The sequence below is a fragment of the Podarcis melisellensis genome (assembly GCF_964234715.1).
Source record: "Podarcis melisellensis genome assembly, chromosome: 17".
Classification (NCBI taxonomy): Eukaryota; Metazoa; Chordata; class Lepidosauria; order Squamata; family Lacertidae; genus Podarcis; species Podarcis melisellensis.
In genome coordinates this window covers 16,584,876-16,604,811 of record NC_138534.1, presented here as the reverse complement: position 1 = coordinate 16,604,811, position 19,936 = coordinate 16,584,876, and the positions used below count along the sequence as shown (strand labels likewise).

At 47.5% G+C, this 19,936-nt stretch overlaps 1 protein-coding gene across 3 annotated transcripts in view; it reads left to right on the top strand.

Annotated features, from left to right (window-relative positions):
• CCDC171 (coiled-coil domain containing 171) overlaps nt 1-19,936 on the top strand; it is a 217,647-nt gene that overhangs the window by 33,495 nt on the left and 164,216 nt on the right. The gene's annotated exons all lie outside the window — the stretch shown is intronic.

Sequence of the window (19,936 nt, the reverse complement as noted above, 5' to 3'; positions counted from 1 at the left end):
ATCTTCTTACCATGCACATTTCCCAACCAAGCACAGAATTCCTTGAACCTAGGAAAAGCCTCTGATTTCTGCTTGAGATTATACACAAAAATATACCTGGAAAATGCATCAATAAGAACCATGAAGTACCTATTCCCACCCAAAGAGGGCGCTAGTGGTCCAACCAAATCAGCATGAACAATTTGGTATGGTTCTGTAGCTTGCCTACTAGACACCTTACCTTTCGCAGCCATTTTCACCTTGTTTGCTGCGCATGCCTTGCACTTCATGTGGTACCTGCAGGGTTTAATAGTCATACCTTCAACCAAGGCAGGCATTTTAGATACTGCCTCAAAATGCAAATGTCCAAATTTCCTGTGAAAATCGTGAATACATTCTGCATGCAAACTTTTGTTAGCACCTGCAATGCAACAAGTGTCATCCTGCACAACATCATCATAATACAAAAGAAACAAACGATCAACAAATTCAGCATACAATTGATAATCATTTTTCTTGGTGATGATGCACTTATTGTTCGTAAAGGAAACGTCTATTTTCCGCTCCATCAGCTGTCCAACGCTAAGCAGATTATGTTTCGCGTCCGGCACATAAAGAACATCCTGTATCGATAAGTCCAAACTGTGAAGAACAACAGTTCCGTAGCCTTTACTGGGGATCGTGTGGCCATCTGCCTGGTGAATCGCACCTTCCTGCGGTGTAAAAGACACGAACAGTCGCTTATCGTTGCACATGTGATGCGTTGCAGCTGAATCAACAACGAAGAAAGATCTAGACGTCTTCTGGACCTCTGCAACCTCTGCAACCTTTGGAGCGAAGCGTGAGACCATTGCCTTGTGCTGCGTTGTCCTGGACACCGGACCTTTGCCTTTGCTCTGGCCTTTTTCACGCGATGAGCTTTCGCTGCGCTGCTCTGTCTTGGCCCTGGGATATTTGCATTCCCTCTTCATATGGCCTAGACGTCCACACGAGTAGCATTTCACTGCCTTCAAAGCTTTGGCGCCATCTGGTGGTTCCACTGCACTATGGGATGACGTCTGTGAAGACTCCCCCTTTCCCATGCAGCTATCACCCCGCCGATCTGCTACATTCTGAATCATGGCAGTATCACAGGCTACTGTGAGTTGAGCATTTGGCTGATCAGTGGTATCAAATTCCCCACTTGCCTCATCCAGCCTTCTGCAGCTAGCCATCACTGCTGCTTTAAATCAAGCTGCTTTAATCCAAAGGCAATTTCAAAACAGCCTCTGCCTTTGAGCCTGCGCCTTTCTGTATGCTACGTTGCTTATCTGCAGCTGTTTCAAACTGCATTCCAAAAGCAAGCTCAAAAGTGAAAGTCCCCAAGTGCTTTCTCTATGCTGTCCTTTAATTCTAGCTGCGTCATATCTGCAGCTGCTTTGAAACAACAGCATTTGTAAAAGTTACTTTCGATTTCCCCAGCATAGGAAATTGTTCCCCTTTTAGCCTTTTGCCACGGCAAAAACCGGCTATTAAAAGTTCAAAGTCCAGCCATAAAGCCATTAATTAGAAGCTGGCAGGCTGCCCGAAGCAGTAGCACATACCTTCATCAATCATTTTGACGCGCAGAGCAGATACCGTGCGTTCCGTCTCTCTGCTGCTTTTCCGATACTTTGCCGGCACTTTGTCTCCTTGCTCCTTTGTTCCTCTGCCAGGAGCCCGACTTCTGGAGTGCATCCTCAAAACACTGCATTTTTCTGGGCCCGGAACCAAATGTTGTTGATAAGCAGTATCCAGTGCACAGCGGAATGATGAGAGGTATGAGCCAACATGCTCTATACTACTTTATTTACAGTTCAAAGCTGGTAAGTTACAGAAAAACATTTTCCCTCTGCCGGAGCAGAGAAAGCGTCATCTCTCCTCTAAAGCACGGAGAGAATCACTCAAACTGAAACTGCAAAGAACAGTGAAAAACAGGAAACCAGTGTACGTCATATCCAGTCTCCCGTTCCCGTGGGAAAACCTCCAACAGTACAGACTCTGTGGAATGTAAACAACCTGTCTCGTGACAAGCACTTCGCTGCACAGAGAAGAAAGCAGAAACCAACAGTGTGTGTGTGTGTGTGAGAGAGAGAGAGAGAAAGAGAGAGAGAACACGTTTCTTTGTCCTGATTTATGATTAATAAATCTGTAGTTGTAGCATGCTTCCACAAGCCTCACACCTATTCTGTGTGCACAGTTTGATCTGCTGATAGTGTGCTCTGGCTTTGTTTTTGTTTTTTTAAACATAATTTTTATTAACAGGCCAATCATATCACATTATTTCAAATCACATTAATTCCAAATTATACAGCCAAATTTTTCAATTTTGTTGGGGGTACCCATACATCAAGCTCCGAACGAGGATCCAAACATCACTTCTATTACTGCTTTAATTAAACAGTTCTATCCAGTTCTATCCAGATAGTCTCTTTATTACTTTCTTCATCTTGTTGTTGTCATATATTCCTTTCTTTGCAATCTCTGATAATCTTCACAGGCAGGTTGGAAGCAAACATTGTCTGTGTGGGTTTTACACACTCCACAAGTCATATCTCATAGGGACAGCTGCCATTCCCCTCCTCCTTCAAAACTTTATCTTCTGTCTGCCCTTTAGTTTTCCCAGGCTTGTAAAATATCTCATAGAGGGCTCTGCCAGGTTAAGATCAAATTCCAATCATCATTCACATTCCAATAGTCCTGGTTCTCCTCCCCCCGTCTTTCTTAGACAAGCCTGTCTTGTGAGACACCATTTTAAAACTGCGTCATAGAATTTTTCCATTCTCTGATATTTACCAATCCTCTCTTCATTCATCATTAATTCATCCCACACAGTTTTAAAATTCCTGCTTGTGATTAATAAAATACAGCGATTCTTCTTTCTTTGGGGTGGAGGATTATTAATACTCACATAAGGCAAAGAAAAGAAAAGTTTTTTCCTCCATCCCCCTTCTTCACTCCAGACATACCAATCTCTTAATGGCGTTTCATCGCTTGATTTATTTGTCCTCGCCCGCCGCTCCGATCCCAGAGATCCATTAATCAGCAGTCTTATCTCCCGACCTTTGTTTGATGTATGTGCTTTAGCTTCTTCCAATTATATCTTTCCAATTGTATTTTCGAGCTAAAGTGAACCAGCACGCACAGATTGGAGACAGCGTCCGGGAAGAGCCGACTTCACCGAGGGCTGGTGCCAAGTGACCGGGGCACCCCCTTCTCTCGAATCCGGGGGTGCATTATGGCCACCACTGGCAAGGCAGTCCCCCCCATCTCCTTGGGGCGTCGGGAAGACTGCATACTTCCCATACCAGCCTCTTAATTACCTTGTGTGGGTCGGAGAGATGTTATTGTCGGCCATCTTCCAATGCGCCACCTAGTGGCCCGGGTCGCTGATTTACATTGGAGCAAAAGTGATGGTCTTCACAGCGGGACGGCTGGAAGGAGACAGCCCAGCCAGGGCTAGCCAGCTGGCCTCCCAGCCCTCTGTATGCCGACATGTACACGGTTTAATTTTGGCTTGCCGTGAACATTGATCACAGTTTTGGTCAGTGTGAAATGACACAAAAAGTTATGGTTTAGCACAGGGGGCACCAGTTCATGGGGAGTGATCTGTTTTGCTCCTCCCCATATTTTTTTGGGGGGGCAGCTCTCCTCCCAATGTTGAGGGGGCAGAGGAGGCTGAGTGCGGAGCCGAGTGAGTCGCAGCTGCAGTAGCCATTTCCTCCTCCCGTGGCTCCGGGAAGAGGAGGAATATGCAGCTGTCCCATTAGAGGATCAAGCCTGCAACCTTGTCATCATCAGCACCATGCTCTAACCAACTGAGCTATCCAGACTGACTTAAAAGAGCACATTTGCCATCTCTAGGTCACCATCTGACGACAAACTGTAGATACTGTATTTTTCGCTCCATAAGACACACTTTTTCCCTCCTAAAAAGTAAGGGGAAATGTGTGTGCGTCTTATGGAGCGAATGCAGCGGGGAGGCAGGCAGGAAAAGCCCCCAAGAGCCGCACACAAGCTCCTCACAGCTCTTGCGGGGTTTTCCCCAGGAGGGAGAAGGGACTGACGCGGCCAGTCAGTCCCTTCTCCCTCCTTGTAGAAAAGCCCGCAGGAGCCGTGCGCTCCTTAAAGGGTGTGCTGCTCCTATGGGCTTTTGCGGGAGGGGGTTCCCCCACCTCCCGCAAAAGCAGGGAGAAGCTCGGGGGGGGGAATAATCCCCCCCGATTTCCCCCTCTAAAAACTAGGTGCAACTTATGGAGCGAAAAATACGGTGAGCTTCCTCCACTTTACAAAAACCTGTTATTTCACTTTTGCCGCTCACTGTTCTGTATTGACGATAAAGTTTATTTTAGGGTGTGTGGTGTGTTTTTTTAAAAAAGAAAACTTTTTTTTTTTGCTTGCCCTTAGTACATGTTGGGGGAGTGAGTGGGGGGGGGGGAGGTTCAGGTTAAAGAAAGTTTAAACCAAACAATAAAGCTCGAGCGGATTAGAATGGGGCGAGTGGAGAGGTTTAACTGCCCTTTCTCTGCTCCGAGAACCTTCCGTGGATCAAAACGTATTAGGTGCTCTCTTGCTATTTTATCTGCCCAAGCTGGTATTAAACCTATCTGTGGTCTCACTCACTGACCATAATTTGGATATTCTCCAAGGAATACTTACTCCTTAGCTTCTTGTAGACTATTAAGTGTGGAAGCAATTTAAATTCGCGCACTTTTAAGACCAGTGGGGGACCGCTGCAATTATCTAGTCTGACCTCATGTGCACATAGGGTATGGAATTCATCCTGGTTGGATTAAAGCATATCTTTCAGAGAGATTTCTTATTTCAATTTAGAAACTCCATATAGCAATGGATTGATTACGTTATGTCTTAGGTGCTTCCCTGGGTAATTATCCACAGTGCTTGAAAGTTAAATCTCTCTCTGCTAGTTTTTAACTTTTGGTTCTGGGCGTTTGAAAGAGTCTTCACTGTCTTTTGTCTCGGTTTCTAAGGCCTGGTACAGATACCATATCACCCTTAGTTGTAGTTGGGCAGTCGAATTGGTCCCTGGGTTTTGCTTTAAGGCACTTTCTCACACTTCCTTTAGAAATAACCTCGGCTGGCCTCAACCACGATTAAAATTTATGTTCCTTCTTATCTTAATTAACACTAAATTTTGACAAAGCCTGGTTAATCACGTTAATTGATATGGTTGCTGCCGCTGTAATCCTGTTTTCAGGCAGGTATGAAGAACTGAGGATGGAATGATTATGGCATTTTGTTTCCACATCAGTTTGAGAATTTAAAAAATCCTCTCAAAATATGTGCTACAGTACATATTCTCAGATTATTGTTAAAAAACAAAACTATTTCAGTGAGTATCCCCCCACAAAACCAAGTCTTATGAGGAGCTGTTGAAGGACCTAGGTATGCTTAGCTTGGAAAAGAGGAGACTGAGAGGAGATATGAGAGCCATTTTCAGATATCTGAATGGTTGTCACATGGAAGATGGAGTACCATATATACTCGAGTATAAGCCAACTTTTTTGGTACATGTTTTATGCTGAAAAAGCCCCCCATGGCTTATACTCGAGTGAGGCGGGCGACAGTGGTGGAGGGACGAGCGGCCCGAAAGGAGCCCTTTCTTGCCGCTGGTCTCACCACCCGCCTCTCGCAAGGGCAGGCACAGGAGCTGTGGTTGGGAGAGGTGCTGCGCTGTGTCTCTCCCAACCGCGGCTCCTATGCCTGCTCTTGCGAGCGGCAGAGGCGGCGACAGAGGGACGAGCGGCCCGAAAGGAGCCCCTTTTGGGCTGCTTGATCTTCCTTCGCTGCTGCCGCCACCATCACCAGGTTTGTAGTGTGGTCAACCGGCTTATACTCGAGTCAATAAGTTTCCCCAGTTTTTTGTGCTGAAATTAGGTGCCTCAGCTTATATTTGGGTCGGCTTATACTCGAGTATATACGGTAAGTTTGTTTTCTCCTGCTCTGGTGGGAAGGACTTGAACCCATGGCTTCAAGTGACAAGAAAGGAGATTCTGACTCAACATCAGGAAGAACTTTCTGACAGTAAGAGCTGTTCGACAGCAGAACGGTCTCTCTCAGGAGGTGGTGGACTCTCCTTCCTAGGAGGTTTTGAAGCAGAGGTTGGATGGCCATCTGTCAGGGATGCTTTAGTTGAGTTTCCTGTGTTGCAGAGCTTTGGACTAGATGGCCCTTCCCAGCTCTTTCAACCGCTCCTCATAAGACATGGTTTCCAGATCCTTGATCCTCATGGTTTCCCTCCTCTGCACACCTTCCAGCTTGTCAACATCTGTGGCGATTGCCTCCTAGGTGGGTCATAAGGAAAGGGTTAAATGAGTGTGAAGTGATTGGCCAGTGGGGACCCAAGGGGAGGAGTTAGAGTTAGAATCGGAGTTGTGTGGAAGTCAGTAGAGGGTTGGCAGTTGGAGAAGGAAGAGGGAGGATAGGTCTGTGGGTTGGTTGGTTGAGTTGTGGTATGAGAGCGTGAGAGAAACTGATAGGAGTCAGATAGACAGTTGGGTTAATCAGTTAGCAGTTATTAGAAAAGGTATAAGCTGGCATAGAAACTAAGATTAAGAAACTGACAAGAAAAATTAACCGAAACTTTAAACTTGTTCATGCTTATAAAAATAAACTTGATTATTTGTTAATGTTAACAACTGTCTGGACTCCGTGTGTACCCTCAGAGAAATGGGTTGGTGGCAGTGGAAAAGCGATCATAGTGGTGGCACAGGGATCAATAGACCGTCAAACGTCCGGGGACCCTATGTGATCGCCACAACATCCTTCATAAGTTGTGGTGCCCAGAATTGGACAATGGCGTGGCCTGACGAAGGCGGAAGAGAGTGGCACTATTGCTTCCCTTCCCTTAACTGTTGAGGCAGCTACCAACTCTAGAGGGTTGTCCTGCAAGCTGTGTTCCTCATGGCTGACTTAGCACAATATTAGAAGTGACAGCAGGGCAGGAGGGTGATTACCTCATACAACATGGGTTTTTTACACAACTCTTGCTGTTTCTTATTGCATCACTTGCGTTTACCCTGATAGTTCCCAGATTGCTGTTCGGACTAGTTGGTGGATCAGCACTTGGAACTGGCGCAGTCCCCAGGCAGCCTCCAGATCATATATGTGCAGATTCATGCGCAATGACACATTAAAAACCTTCCATCTGGAAGAACTCTTAAGTTCCTTTCTCATTACCTTCTTTCCAAACGGTCTTCCAATCTGTGAACGTATCATGGGTTCTTTGGCCTTTTTGGAGAGGGGCGGGATAGTGTTCTATACACTTTGGCCCAAAGGTACATGATGCAGAAACATCACATCAGTACCTGGATAGAAGATCATTAGAGTCCTATGCATGTTATATGTATATAGAGTTTTGTTGAAGGAAGATGAAATATCAATACTCTATTAGCGCTGATTTTTGTTGTCCGTTCTAAAAGGCAGAATCGACCCAGAACCCTCTGTTACTGACCTATGGTACTCTTACGCTACCATTTATTACGTCACTGAAAAATTTTATCCACAAATAATTTTTTTATTAATGCCATTCTGTCCTATATGTCTCCTAAGCTCTACCTCTCCTTTAAATCAGAACCATTGAAAGGCGGTGAAGATCCTGTGTGAGTGCCTGGAGGCGGTTGGAGGATGGATGGCGGCTAACAGATTGAGGTTGAATCCTGACAAGACAGAAGTACTGTTTTTGGGGGACAGGGGGCGGGCTGGTGTGGAGGACTCCCAGGTCCTGAATGGGGTAACTGTGCCCCTGAAGGACCAGGTGCGCAGCCTGGGAGTCATTTTGGACTCACAGCTGTCCATGGAGGCACAGATTAATTCTGTGTCCAGGGCGGCTGTCTACCAGCTCCACCTGGTACGCAGACTAAGACCCTACCAGCCCGCAGACTGTCTCGGCAGAGTGGTACATGCTCTAGTTATCTCCCGTTTGGACTACAGCAATGCGCTCTACGTGGGGCTACCTTTGAAGGTGACCCGGAAACTACAATTAATCCTGAATGCGGCAGCTAGACTGGTGACTGGGAGTGGCCTCCGGGACCACATAACACCGGTACTGAGAGATCTGCATTGGCTCTCAGTACGTTTCCGAGCACAATTCAAAGTGTTGATGCTGACCTTTAAAGCCCTAAAACAGCCTCAGTCCTGTATATCTGAAATAGCATCTCCACCCCCATCGTTCAGCCCGGACACTGAGATTCAGCACCGAGGGCCTTCTGGTGGTTCCCTCATTGTGAGAAGTGAGGTTACAGGGAACCAGACAGGGCCTTCTTGGTAGTGGCGCCCACCTTGTGGAACACCCTCCCTTCAGATGTGAAGGAAATAAGCAGCTATCCTATCTTAAAAAGATATCTGAAGGGAGCCCTGTTCAGGGAAGTTTTTAATATTTAATGCTGTACTGTTTTTAACACTTGATTGGGAGCCGCCCAGAGTGGCTGGGGAAACTCAGCCAGATGGGCGGGGTATAAATAATAAACTATTATTATTATTATTATTATTAATTATTATTATTTATTACTACTACTGCTAAGAGACCAGAGACGAAAACTCTGCAATTATTAACTTAGGGTGGGATTCCATTGCCCTCCAAGTGTCCCTATTTTCCAGGGACAGTCCCGGAATTACAAAAGCCTTTCCGACTTATGATTTGATCTGAGAATGTCCCTATTTCTCCTGCCAGTGCCACAGCCGCCGAGCTTGGGCAGGAGGATGAGACGGCACTTGTCCTGAGTGGTGGTAGTGGCAGCAGTGGCAGCTGCGAAGGAGCATCCTGGTGCCTCTCCATGGCTGCAGCCGCCGCCAGCCTCCTCCCTTGGGCAGCCTGTAGCAGCTGCTGGACAGCGGGCAAGGAGAAGGGGAGGCTCCCGCAGCCATGGAGACCTAGTCTCACATGATGCGCCAGCTCTGAGGTGCAGGCAGAGGGCAAGGCCACCCTGGGTGGGAAGAAAGGGGGAGCCGAGGCGAGTGCGAGGAATACAGTCATACCTTGGGTTGAGCACTTTTGGGTTGCGCTCCACGGCAACCCGGAAGTAACGTAGTGCGTTACTTCCAGGTTTCATGCACAGACACTCAAAATGATGTCACGCGCATGTGCGGAAGTGGCGAATCGTGACCCGCGCAGACATGGGTTGCGTTCGCTTCAGGATGTGAACCGGGCTCTGGAACGGATCCCGTTTGCATCCAGAGGTACCACTGTACTTGTTTTACTTAAAAAATGCTAACTAATTTTGCCCCTTCCGAAAATTTGTTTATTGGTGTGTGGTTTTCTTGTTGTAAATCTACTCAGGGGTCAGCAAACTTTTTCAGCAGGGGGCCGGTCCACCGTTCCTCAGACCTTGTGAAAAAAAGAGAAAGGAATGAATTCCTATGCGCCACAAATAACCCAGAGATGCATTTTAAATAAAAGCACACATTCTACTCATGTAAAAACACGCTGATTCCTGGACCATCTGCTGGCCGGATTTAGAAGGCGATTGGGCCAGATCTGGCCCCTGGGCCTTAGTTTGCCTACCCATGCACTAAAGAATAAAATCAGGATTAAGGAGTTTTCTCAGGATGGCGGAGGGCCTGTGTTCTGTGTCCGGTTGGTGTGGCAGTGGTGGAAATGCCCAGCAGGGGAGCGGGGCAAAAATGGGGTGTTGAGGAGTGACATTTAGGGGGCTGAATGAGAAATGTCCCTGTTTTCACCCAAGGAATGTTGGAGGGTATGGGATTCAGCTAAACTAGTCCTGCTACTGGAAGCCCCATGTAAGGGCTTCCACAGTGAGACTTCTACTCCTTTCCTCCGTGCAGTGCCGGATTTACATATAAGCTAAACAAGCTATAGCTTAGGGCCCCACTCTCTTGGGGGCCCCCAAAAAATTTAAAGGGGGGAAAAAACTGGATGTACATTTCCAAAATATAAGATAAAAAACAAATAAAGTAAAACCTACGTACAGCACCAGTGTTTTGTGTTGTGTAGGGACCTATGATGTAAGTCATGGGCCCCGCCTGCTAGCCTGCTCCCTAAAATATCACTGGTAATTATTTCACTATTAATATACTTTTTGATTGTATTTCAGTTCAACAGTTACTTTGAGAGCCAGTGTGGTGTAATGGTTAAGAGCGGTAGTCTTATAATCTGGTGAACCGGGTTCGCTTCCCCGCTCCTCCACATGCAGCTGCTGGGTGACCTTGGGCCAGTCACACTTCTCTGAAGTCTCTCAGCCCCACTCACCTCACAGAGTGTTTGTTGTGGGGGAGGAAGGGAAAGGAGATTGTGAGCCGCTTTGAGACTCCTTAGGGTAGAGATAAAGCGGGATATCAAATCCAAACTCTTCTTCTTCTTTGATAAAATACATATTTTGTTATGTGCAAATGGCTTGAGATACCTATTAGGTCCATAAATTACCATATAGCATATATTCAACACAAAAAGCAGTGACAATTTGTTTTTGGCAAAGGACAGCTGGACATATAAAGGGCCCTATTACCTTCAGTAGCTTAGGGCCTCATCAAACCAAAATCCAGCCCTGCCTCCATGCGCCCATTGAAATTGGCTCTGGAGGATTGGGAAAGAAGATGGAGATTGCTCCATCTGAGAAGCTGAAAAACTTGCCATGATGGCACAACTGCATTAGCACTATGTTGAATTCCTCCATTAGTAACTAAGCCATGCTTGTCTGGAGACAGTGCAGATTTCAGTTCATGCTTGCACACTCTCCTGAACATGCGCAACCATTTCAGAGTCAGGCCACCTTTGGAAGAGATGCTGATACCATCCCTGGCTCAGTGGCTGTTCCTCACTGACAGGATATATTGGTACCTCAGGTTAAGCACTTAATTCATTCCAGAGGTCCGTTCTTAACCTGAAACTGTTCCTAATCTGAAGCACCACTTTAGCTAATGGGGCCTCCTGCTACTGCCGCGCCGCCAGAGCACGATTTCTGTTCTCATCCTGAAGCAAAGTTCTTAACCCGAGGTACTACTTCTGGGTTAGCAGAGTCTGTAACCTGAAGCATATGTAACCCGAGGTACCACTGTACATATTTTATGACATTTAGGATGCTGCAAAGGCCGATATGATACTCCAACTTTAATCATATAGCCTCCCCCCCTTTTAATTAGTAACAAGCCAAATAATCAGCAACAAGTTATATTCTTAAAGTCTGTCAGCAGAGACTGCTGTACATATTTCTAAGAGCAGAGAGACACAAATATCATCTGCTAGGTCTACTCAGCCCCAAGGGAAAAGAAAACCCTGTTGTGAGTTTGACACTGGAAGGATGGTTAGTGAAGTGAAAGTTTTCAGAATAGTCAAATTTAGGCAAAACACATTTTTAGGATGATGGACCTAACAAACACAAACTTGGTATTTCGTGAAACTGTTGGCTACGCTGATTGGGGCTGATGAGACTTGGGAATTTCAACAGACATTGGAGCCACAGGTTTCCCGTCAATGGGGTAATTTTTCTGTTTATTCAGTCCCAAGTTACAGAATTCACAAATGAGCGTTATTTCTCTCTCTCTTGCGTACCTTAAAAAGACGAGGCTTCATTATGAATTTTACACAGAATGCAAGTTGTGCTCAGTTGGAGTTGCAACTCTTTCTCTCTCTCTCACCCCCCTCTTTTTTTTGTTATGATGATATTCTCTAGCTGGCTAATTTGTATGTATCCGTAGAAAGAGAAAGCTGAAAAATATACTTTGTACTATTATGAAAAATTAAAATCCCCTAGTGGAGCTTTGACACATTATATTTTAAAACTCATTTGTTCATGCTGAGGTTGTTGTCTTGCAGTTTTCCAGGAGTGAAATAAGGAGGGACGAAGGATCTTGAGACACTTGTGACACACACTTTCTGTGTGTGTGTGTGTGTGTGTGTGCCTGTGTGCTTAAAATAACCTTTCCTTTCTTATTATGCACTAGTCACATGCAAGGAGGTAGTTTCCTACCTAAAGCAATGTGTTTTAGTTGTGCATAAAACTCATTAGAGCATCCAGCTTTAATCAACATAAAGGCAAATAACGAAAGCTGTGATTGCAGTCTGTGGTTTGGGAGTTCTCCAAGCACCTCTTGAGCACTTGTTATTTTGTGCGAGGAAGAAATGCCATAACAGCATGCACCAGGCCTTCCTTGAATTGCCCAAACAGCTAGGAAAGAAAGAAAAAAATAAGGAAGGGAGTGAGAGGTCTGATTTCCCTTCTTTATTTTCTCATCATACCTGCTGGACCTGCTGTGCTAGGCTAATTTAGCCGCCCTGAAAGATGAAAATACACCAGAAGAAGGAAGTATATATTTAAAAACTAATAATTTTAGGAAAGGGGGCTGATGAGGAGCATTTTGGGGTGGGCGGGGAATCAGGAGCTGGTTGGCTAAACCAGGAATTCTTCTTTGGCTCAGATTTTCAATATGGGGTGGAGAATAACATTGGGGCTTTGAAAATTTGTATCTCCTTTGGTGTGGGTTTTATTTATTTATTTTTTGAGTTCCGAAGAGTGATAAATGACCCTCCAAGCATAAAAGCCTGAATTCACAAAACCTTGTCAGCATCCTTCGTTTTAGGTGACCAAGCACCTAGAAGCAGGGTTGGAACCAGGGTCAGGGTGAATTAGTGCACCAAGAAAGTCTAGGCTGAGCTAAACAAGTGGATCTGTGTTGGAGTTAGCAGGGGAAGTTGTTAACAGCAACAACAACACTAATAACAATAATAATGTTATTTATATGCTACCTGTCAGGGAACTGACATCTAAAGCGCCGCAGGTGCAAAGGCTCCCTGAGGTTGAGAGAGCAGTAGCAGCGGAAGAGGGAACCAGTAGAGGGCGAGCAAGAACTCCAAGGGAAAGTGAGTCGGAGGGATGGCTCAGAGACGCTTCAAGCGAAACCAGTGGGGAGGTCTCAGGACCTCCTATAGGGACACCCACACCTCGACGGAAACTGTCACGCCGAGAGGCCAGACGACGTGTTTCCGTTAAGGAGCTTTTATGTTGGAAACGTTTCCGAAAGCAGCCACTTTCGGATTCTACTAGTGATTGACGCAGCCATGCTGGAGGGGCTCCGTCACAGGCAGAGGTTTGAAAACCTGATCAAACTCTGAGGGACTTGCATTTTACGCACAAGCAGCTCATCGTCCCATCACAGCAATCCGAAAGTCACCGAAAGCCAGCTTGTGCAGAGAGAAGCATCATGAGCAACCCAGCCGGAACCGGGGGTGCAGGAGCAGCTGGAGGGGGTCCAAGCCTGGAAGAAAGGTACAGAGCGTTGGAGATCCAGTTGGCGCTGCAAACGGCGAGGCTTGAGGAGAGGAGGGCTCAGGATGCAGAAAAGGGAAAGGAGAAAACCACCCCGCTCGCCAGAAAGGTACCAGGATTGGTGCAGAAATTCGGGGGGGATCCCAGGAACTATCATGCCTTTAGAACAGAGATGCAATACGCTCTAAACTTGCAGTTTGATGACTTCCCCGACGAGGAATCGCGAGTGGCGTATGTGATTGGCCATCTCGAATCCGGGGCGAAAGATTGGGTTAGACCCCTGATGGCAGCGAATAATGAGATCTTAAAGGACACGAGGAAGTTTTTTCGTGCCATGGACCTGATGTTTTCCAGCGATATTGAGCAGGGGGTGGTGCGAAGGCAGTTAATGGCTTGCCAGCAAGGAAGCAGATCTGTCCGTGAGTACTGGACTGAATTTACTATGCTGATTCATAAATTGGGGTGGGACCTATCGGCGGAGCCCATCCAAATGCTTTTCGAAGAGGGGCTTTCTTCAACCGTCAAAGATGAGCTTTCCCGGGGGCCCAGGGCGGAGTCTATGGACCAATTAACCAAATCTGCGCTGGCCATAGGAGCGCGCCAGGAGGCGAGGGCTTTGGAAAGGCGGGAAGGGAAAGGAGACCGTTGGAGGGAGTTCCGCATTCCAGACATTCCAGAGCCATCTTTCCCGCCGGCAGAGCCGATGGAAGTTGGAACAGCGCGGGCGCGCGCAGTTTCAAATCCCAGTGAAGGGCGGAAGAAGGAGGGAAAGAGCGCCAAGAGATGTTATCTCTGCCAACAGCCAGGGCACTTTGCCAGAGTCTGCCCACAAAGAAAGGAATGGCAAGGGATGGCAGGAGCTGTTGGGGGAAAGGAAGAGGAAAGCAAGGAGCAAGTAAAAGCCAACGCCTGGCTGCCACCGTCGGGGCACAGCAGCCAGGCCAAAGAGCAATGAAAGTGCCCATGCCAGAACCTCCCAGACCTGCTTTAGTGATAGAGGTGTTACTAGAACTGCCAAACGGACACCCACTAAAGGTCAAGGCGCTTTTGGATTCAGGCAGCTCCTGTAATTTCATGAGTAAGGAGTTTGCAGCTGAGCACCAGATACAGACCATCCCTTTAAGTAACCCCTTGCAGGTGACTACGATTGACGGCAGAGAGCTGTTGGGGGGAGAAGTTAGCCAACAGACTGTCCCGATGATAATGAGAGTGGCAAGGCACACCGAACAGATAGCGTTTAATGTGGCCATCCTGGGAGGAGCGCCCATCATTTTGGGGATGAGCTGGCTGGCGCTACACGATCCGCTAGTGGGCTGGCATCAGAGGGTGGTCTCCTTTGGGTCAGCGCATTGCCTAGAACACTGCAAGGAGGGGAAGGTCTCGGGAGGAGACAGAGTCACCCTAGCGGGGATGGAAGTGATGGGCAAAGGGAAGGTGCCCCCGCAATACGCAGATCTGAGCAACGTATTCAGCGAAAGGGAAGCAGACAAACTGCCACCGCATAGACCCTTTGACTGTCAAATCAACCTACTCCCAGGGGCCCAACTCCCAGTAGGCAAGCTGTACGCCATGTCAGACAGGGAGATGCAGGAGCTGAGGGAGTTCATTGACAAAAACTTGAAGCGAGGTTTCATCAGAGAGTCCCGAGCGGTGGGGGGCAGCCCAGTGTTTTTTGTGGACAAAAAGAACACAGACAAACCGAGACTGGTGTGTGACTTCAGGGCCCTCAATGCAGTGTCGGAGCCCCTGGCTTTCCCTATGCCCCGAATTGACGACATTTTGACCAGAGTAAGGAAGGGAAAGATTTTTACAAAACTGGACCTGCGGGGGGCGTACAATCTGATACGCATAAGGAAGGGAGATGAATGGAAGACCACCATGTTTACCCCTTTGGGAGCCTTTGAATACCTCGTTATGCCCTTCGGTCTACAAGGGGGCTCCGCCTGTTTTCAAGCTTTTATAAACCACGTTCTGGGACCTTTGCTCTACAAGAACTGTGTGGCCTTTTTAGACGACGTGTTGGTGTATTCGGAAGATGAGGAACAGCATGTGAGGGACGTTCGAGAAGTGTTGGGCAGGCTGCAAGCCAACCAGCTGTGGGTGAAACTGGAGAAGTGCCAGTTTCATACCAAGGAGGTGGAATTCCTGGGGTACCGCTTGTCAGACAAGGGATTGGCCATGGATCCAGGCAAGGTTCAAGCGGTACTGGAATGGAAGACACCGAAGACCAAGAAGGACGTGCAAAGATTCTTGGGGTTTGGGAACTTTTATCGGAAGTTCATCAAGAACTTTGCCCACTTGACGGCGCCCATCACCGACTGCCTCAGCAGCAAGAAGAAATTTGTTTGGACGGTGGAGGCGGATCGAGCCTTTGAAGAACTGAAAAGGGCTTTCGCCTCGGAAGAACAACTTCTGCATGTGGATTTACAAAAACCCATGAGAGTGGAAACAGATGCATCCGACCGGGCTATAGGGGCGGTCCTTCTTCAACCGGGGAGGAGTGCGTCGGAGTGGAGACCGTGTGCATTCTTCTCGCGGAAACTGAATAAGTCCGAGAGGAATTACACGGTGTATGACAGGGAACTACTTGCCATTCACGAAGCATTCCGGAGGTGGAGACATTTATTAATTGGGGCACAACACAAGGTGCAAGTGTGCACCGACCACAAAAATTTAGAGTATTGGAGAACAGCTCGAGTGCTCAACCAACGACAAGTGAGATGGGCACAGGAATTCTCCAAATTTAACTTTGAGATTTGTTATGTGCCAGGCCCAGAAAACGTCAGGGCGGATGCGCTCTCACGCAAACCAGAATATTGGGAAGGGGAGGAGGTGATCGAAGAGAGACATGTCATCCCGGAGGACCGCTGGGTGTGTGGGGCGGCGCTGGTGGGGCAACGGGAACTGGTGGAGGAAACGGAAAATGATGAATATGCCCAGGATAAGCTCAGAGGTCTCAGGGGGGAGGGCGAGAGCCCCGGAGGTTTTGAGGAAAGAAATGGGGCATTGTATTACAAAGGGGCACTGTATATACCCGAAGGTGAATTGAGGGGGAGAGTACTCAAGCAGTTGCATGATAGCCCCACGGCGGGACATTTTGGGCAACACAAAACCATGTGGTTGGTTACCAGGGAATTTTGGTGGCCTAAGGTGAGGGAAGATGTAAGGGAGTATGTAAGAGGGTGTGACCAATGTCAGCGAGCCAAAGGGGAAAGAAGGGCGCCGGCAGGGTTATTAGAACCTTTACCCACACCAGAACGGCCTTGGGAAGCGATATCAATAGATTTTATGACGGATCTGCCAAGGTCCAAGGGGAAAACAGCCATCATGGTAGTAGTAGACCTGTTAACTAAGATGTGCCATTTTGTAGCATGCTCACATGCAGTCACAGCGGAAGAAACGGCGAAGTTGTTTGTGGAACATATCTTTAGGTTGCACGGGGCTCCCTCGAGGGTGATCTCAGATCGAGGCAAACAATTTACTTCCAGGTTCTGGAGGAAGCTCATGAGCTTGCTACACGTGGAAGTTAATTTTTCAACTGCCCGGCACCCTGAAACCAACGGGCAGGCGGAAAGGGCAAATGGCATTCTTCAACAATATCTTAGGTGTTATGTCAATGACAGAGAGAACGATTGGGTCGAAAAGTTGGCGTTGGCAGAATTTGCCTACAATAATGCGGAGAATGTGTCCACAGGGATGAGTCCCTTTTTGGCTAATTACGGGTGTCACCCCAGGGCATTTCCAGGGGAAGGAGGGGAGAGATGGAGCGTTCCAGCGGCTGAACATTTTGTAGAAGAGATGGAAGCCATCCATCAGCAGCTCCAGCTCAACTTAGAAAGGGCCAAGGCACAATATAAGAAGCAGGCAGACAAGAACAGAAGGGAAGGTGAAACCATAAGGGTGGGGGATCAAGTGTGGTTGTCAACCCAAGGGTTGCCGTTCAAAGGGGGTTGTAAGAAACTGAGGCCCAGAAGATTGGGACCCTTTGAGGTGATTCAGCAGGTCAACCCGGTAGCTTTCAAACTCCGATTACCCAACCACATGAAATTGCACCCAGTGTTCCACAGGTCGTTACTGTCACCATACAGGGGGGGACGTGAAGGGGAGCACGTCAGGGGACCAGCCTTGGAAGAGAGGGAACGCCGCAACCATGTAGCGGAAATCCTCGATTCCAGGTGGAAGGGTAATCAGGTGGAGTATTTGGTGGCGTGGGAAGGGGAACCGGAGTCAGAAAACACCTGGGTAAGTGCAGAGGAAGTCAATGACGAGGTTTTAACAGAAACGTTCCACCAAAGGTTCCCGAGGAAACCTCAGCCTATAGCAAGGTTTAGGAGGGAGTATTTCGGCACCACCGATGAGGAAGAGGAAATGGAAGGGTTCGCGGAGTCGGAGTTGGAAGATGGAGTGGACTCTGATGACGAAGAGTACCTAGAGAGTAGGAACAGCAACAAGTGGAAGGAAGTGTTCGCGACGTCGGAAGATGAGGGAGGTTCTTTCAGGGGTTTTACCTCCTCACCGCCAGTAGGAGAGGAGACGGGAGGGGGTGAAGGGGGCCCTGGAGGGGAGGTGGATGTCAGGGAACTGACATCTAAAGCGCCGCAGGTGCAAAGGCTCCCTGAGGTTGAGAGAGCAGTAGCAGCGGAAGAGGGAACCAGTAGAGGGCGAGCAAGAACTCCAAGGGAAAGTGAGTCGGAGGGATGGCTCAGAGACGCTTCAAGCGAAACCAGTGGGGAGGTCTCAGGACCTCCTATAGGGACACCCACACCTCGACGGAAACTGTCACGCCGAGAGGCCAGACGACGTGTTTCCGTTAAGGAGCTTTTATGTTGGAAACGTTTCCGAAAGCAGCCACTTTCGGATTCTACTAGTGATTGACGCAGCCATGCTGGAGGGGCTCCGTCACAGGCAGAGGTTTGAAAACCTGATCAAACTCTGAGGGACTTGCATTTTACGCACAAGCAGCTCATCGTCCCATCACACTACCCATCTGACTGGGTTGTCCCAGCCACCTTAGACGGCTCCCAACTGAATATTAAAAACACAAAAAGACACCAAACATTTAAAACATCCCTAAACAGGGCTGCCTTCAGATGTCTTTTAAAAGTGAGATAGTTGTTTATTTCCTTGACATCTGATGGGAGGGGCAGTCCACAGGGTGAGCACCACCACCGAGAAGGCCCTCTGCCTGGTTCCCTGTAACTTTGCTTCTTGCTGTGAGGGAACCGCCAGAAGGCCCTTGGCGCTGGACCTCCGTGTCCGGGCTGGACAATGGGGGTGGAGGCGCTCCCTTCAGTTATACAGGGCCAAGACCATTTAAGGCTCTAAAAGTCACCATCAATGGGTCAGGTTCAAAGTGTAGGCAGGTGAGATTGCAGACAAGAGTCTGCAATCTGAGTGGAAGTATCCAACTAGAAATAAGGGCTGGAATGAGTATTCCAGGAAGCAGCAGATAGAGGTGCAGGGTAATGGGAAGGAAGGCTGGAAGATTGGGAAGACAGCAGTTAGAGGTTAAAGCAGGGGTAGGCAACGTGGTGCCCTCTGGTTGTTTTGGAGCGACAGCTCTCATTGCCCCTGAGCGATGGGAGTCAAACAACATATGGAGGGCACCACCTTGGCTATGTCTGAGCTGAAGGATAAGCTGTCTAGCAGCAACACTATGGACTAGAAATCCACTCAGACAATGCCAGAATCTGGTTTTTGGCCACGCACTAGATCCAGGCGTGATCTATGTCGACAGCCAGGCTCTAAGAAGAATTAGAGGCATCATCACTCACCCTTCGACACTACAATCTCAAACGTAGGGTGTGTGTAGACTAGATGGCTCCATTGTAAATGTCTGTTGGCTGCACCACATCAACGGAGATGTTTGGGACAGGGGTGGCAGAAAAATTGGAAACGGAAGCATTCACACCTTTGGGAAGAAAAGCAGAAGGAACTTTGCAATGTCCTTAAGCCTCTTCCGGATGTGACTAAAGCCCAGCTCCGTTCCGAAAAGCTGGTGAAAGTCCAAATGTGTTGTCTCTCTCCCGAGATGGAGTGTGGGTTGATCCTGAGAGATTCCTGGAACAGAGTTCCAGTGAGTTCTGGCTGGAAAAAAGCCTGATTATTTCCTTGGCTTGGGGGTGGGGTCACATAACTCCATACCCTCCAACATTTCTCCAATGAAAATACGGGCTTTCTATTTTATATATATAGATTGATTGATAGATATAATATATATGATATATATATATATATTTAACATTACATTTTCAACAATTATTAAACATAATTTTATATCTTTACAATTTTTTTGACTTCCATCAATCACTTCTGAAAATTTTCCAATCTTTTTCACTTCATTTACATTTCTTACTTTCACTTTTACATTTAAATATCATAATTAATATCTCTCTTCTTTCTCTTCTTTGCAATATTTCATGTATTCCTCCTTACAAAAATTCTTGTAGTCCTACTGGCGCAATTTGTTGATTACAGTTGCTCTTCAAATAATTTGTTTATTTCTTCCAGTCTTCTGTAAATCTCCGGTCCCGCAAATTTCAAATCCTTCGTCATTTTGTCCAATTCTGCGTAGTCCATTAAGAAAATAGGGACGTTCTAAGGCAGGGGCTGGCAAAGTTTTTGTGGCTTTGGCCTGTTCACAGTCCCGTAGATGCCGCGGTGGACCAGAATGTGCAAACACTACTTCTGGTGTGGAA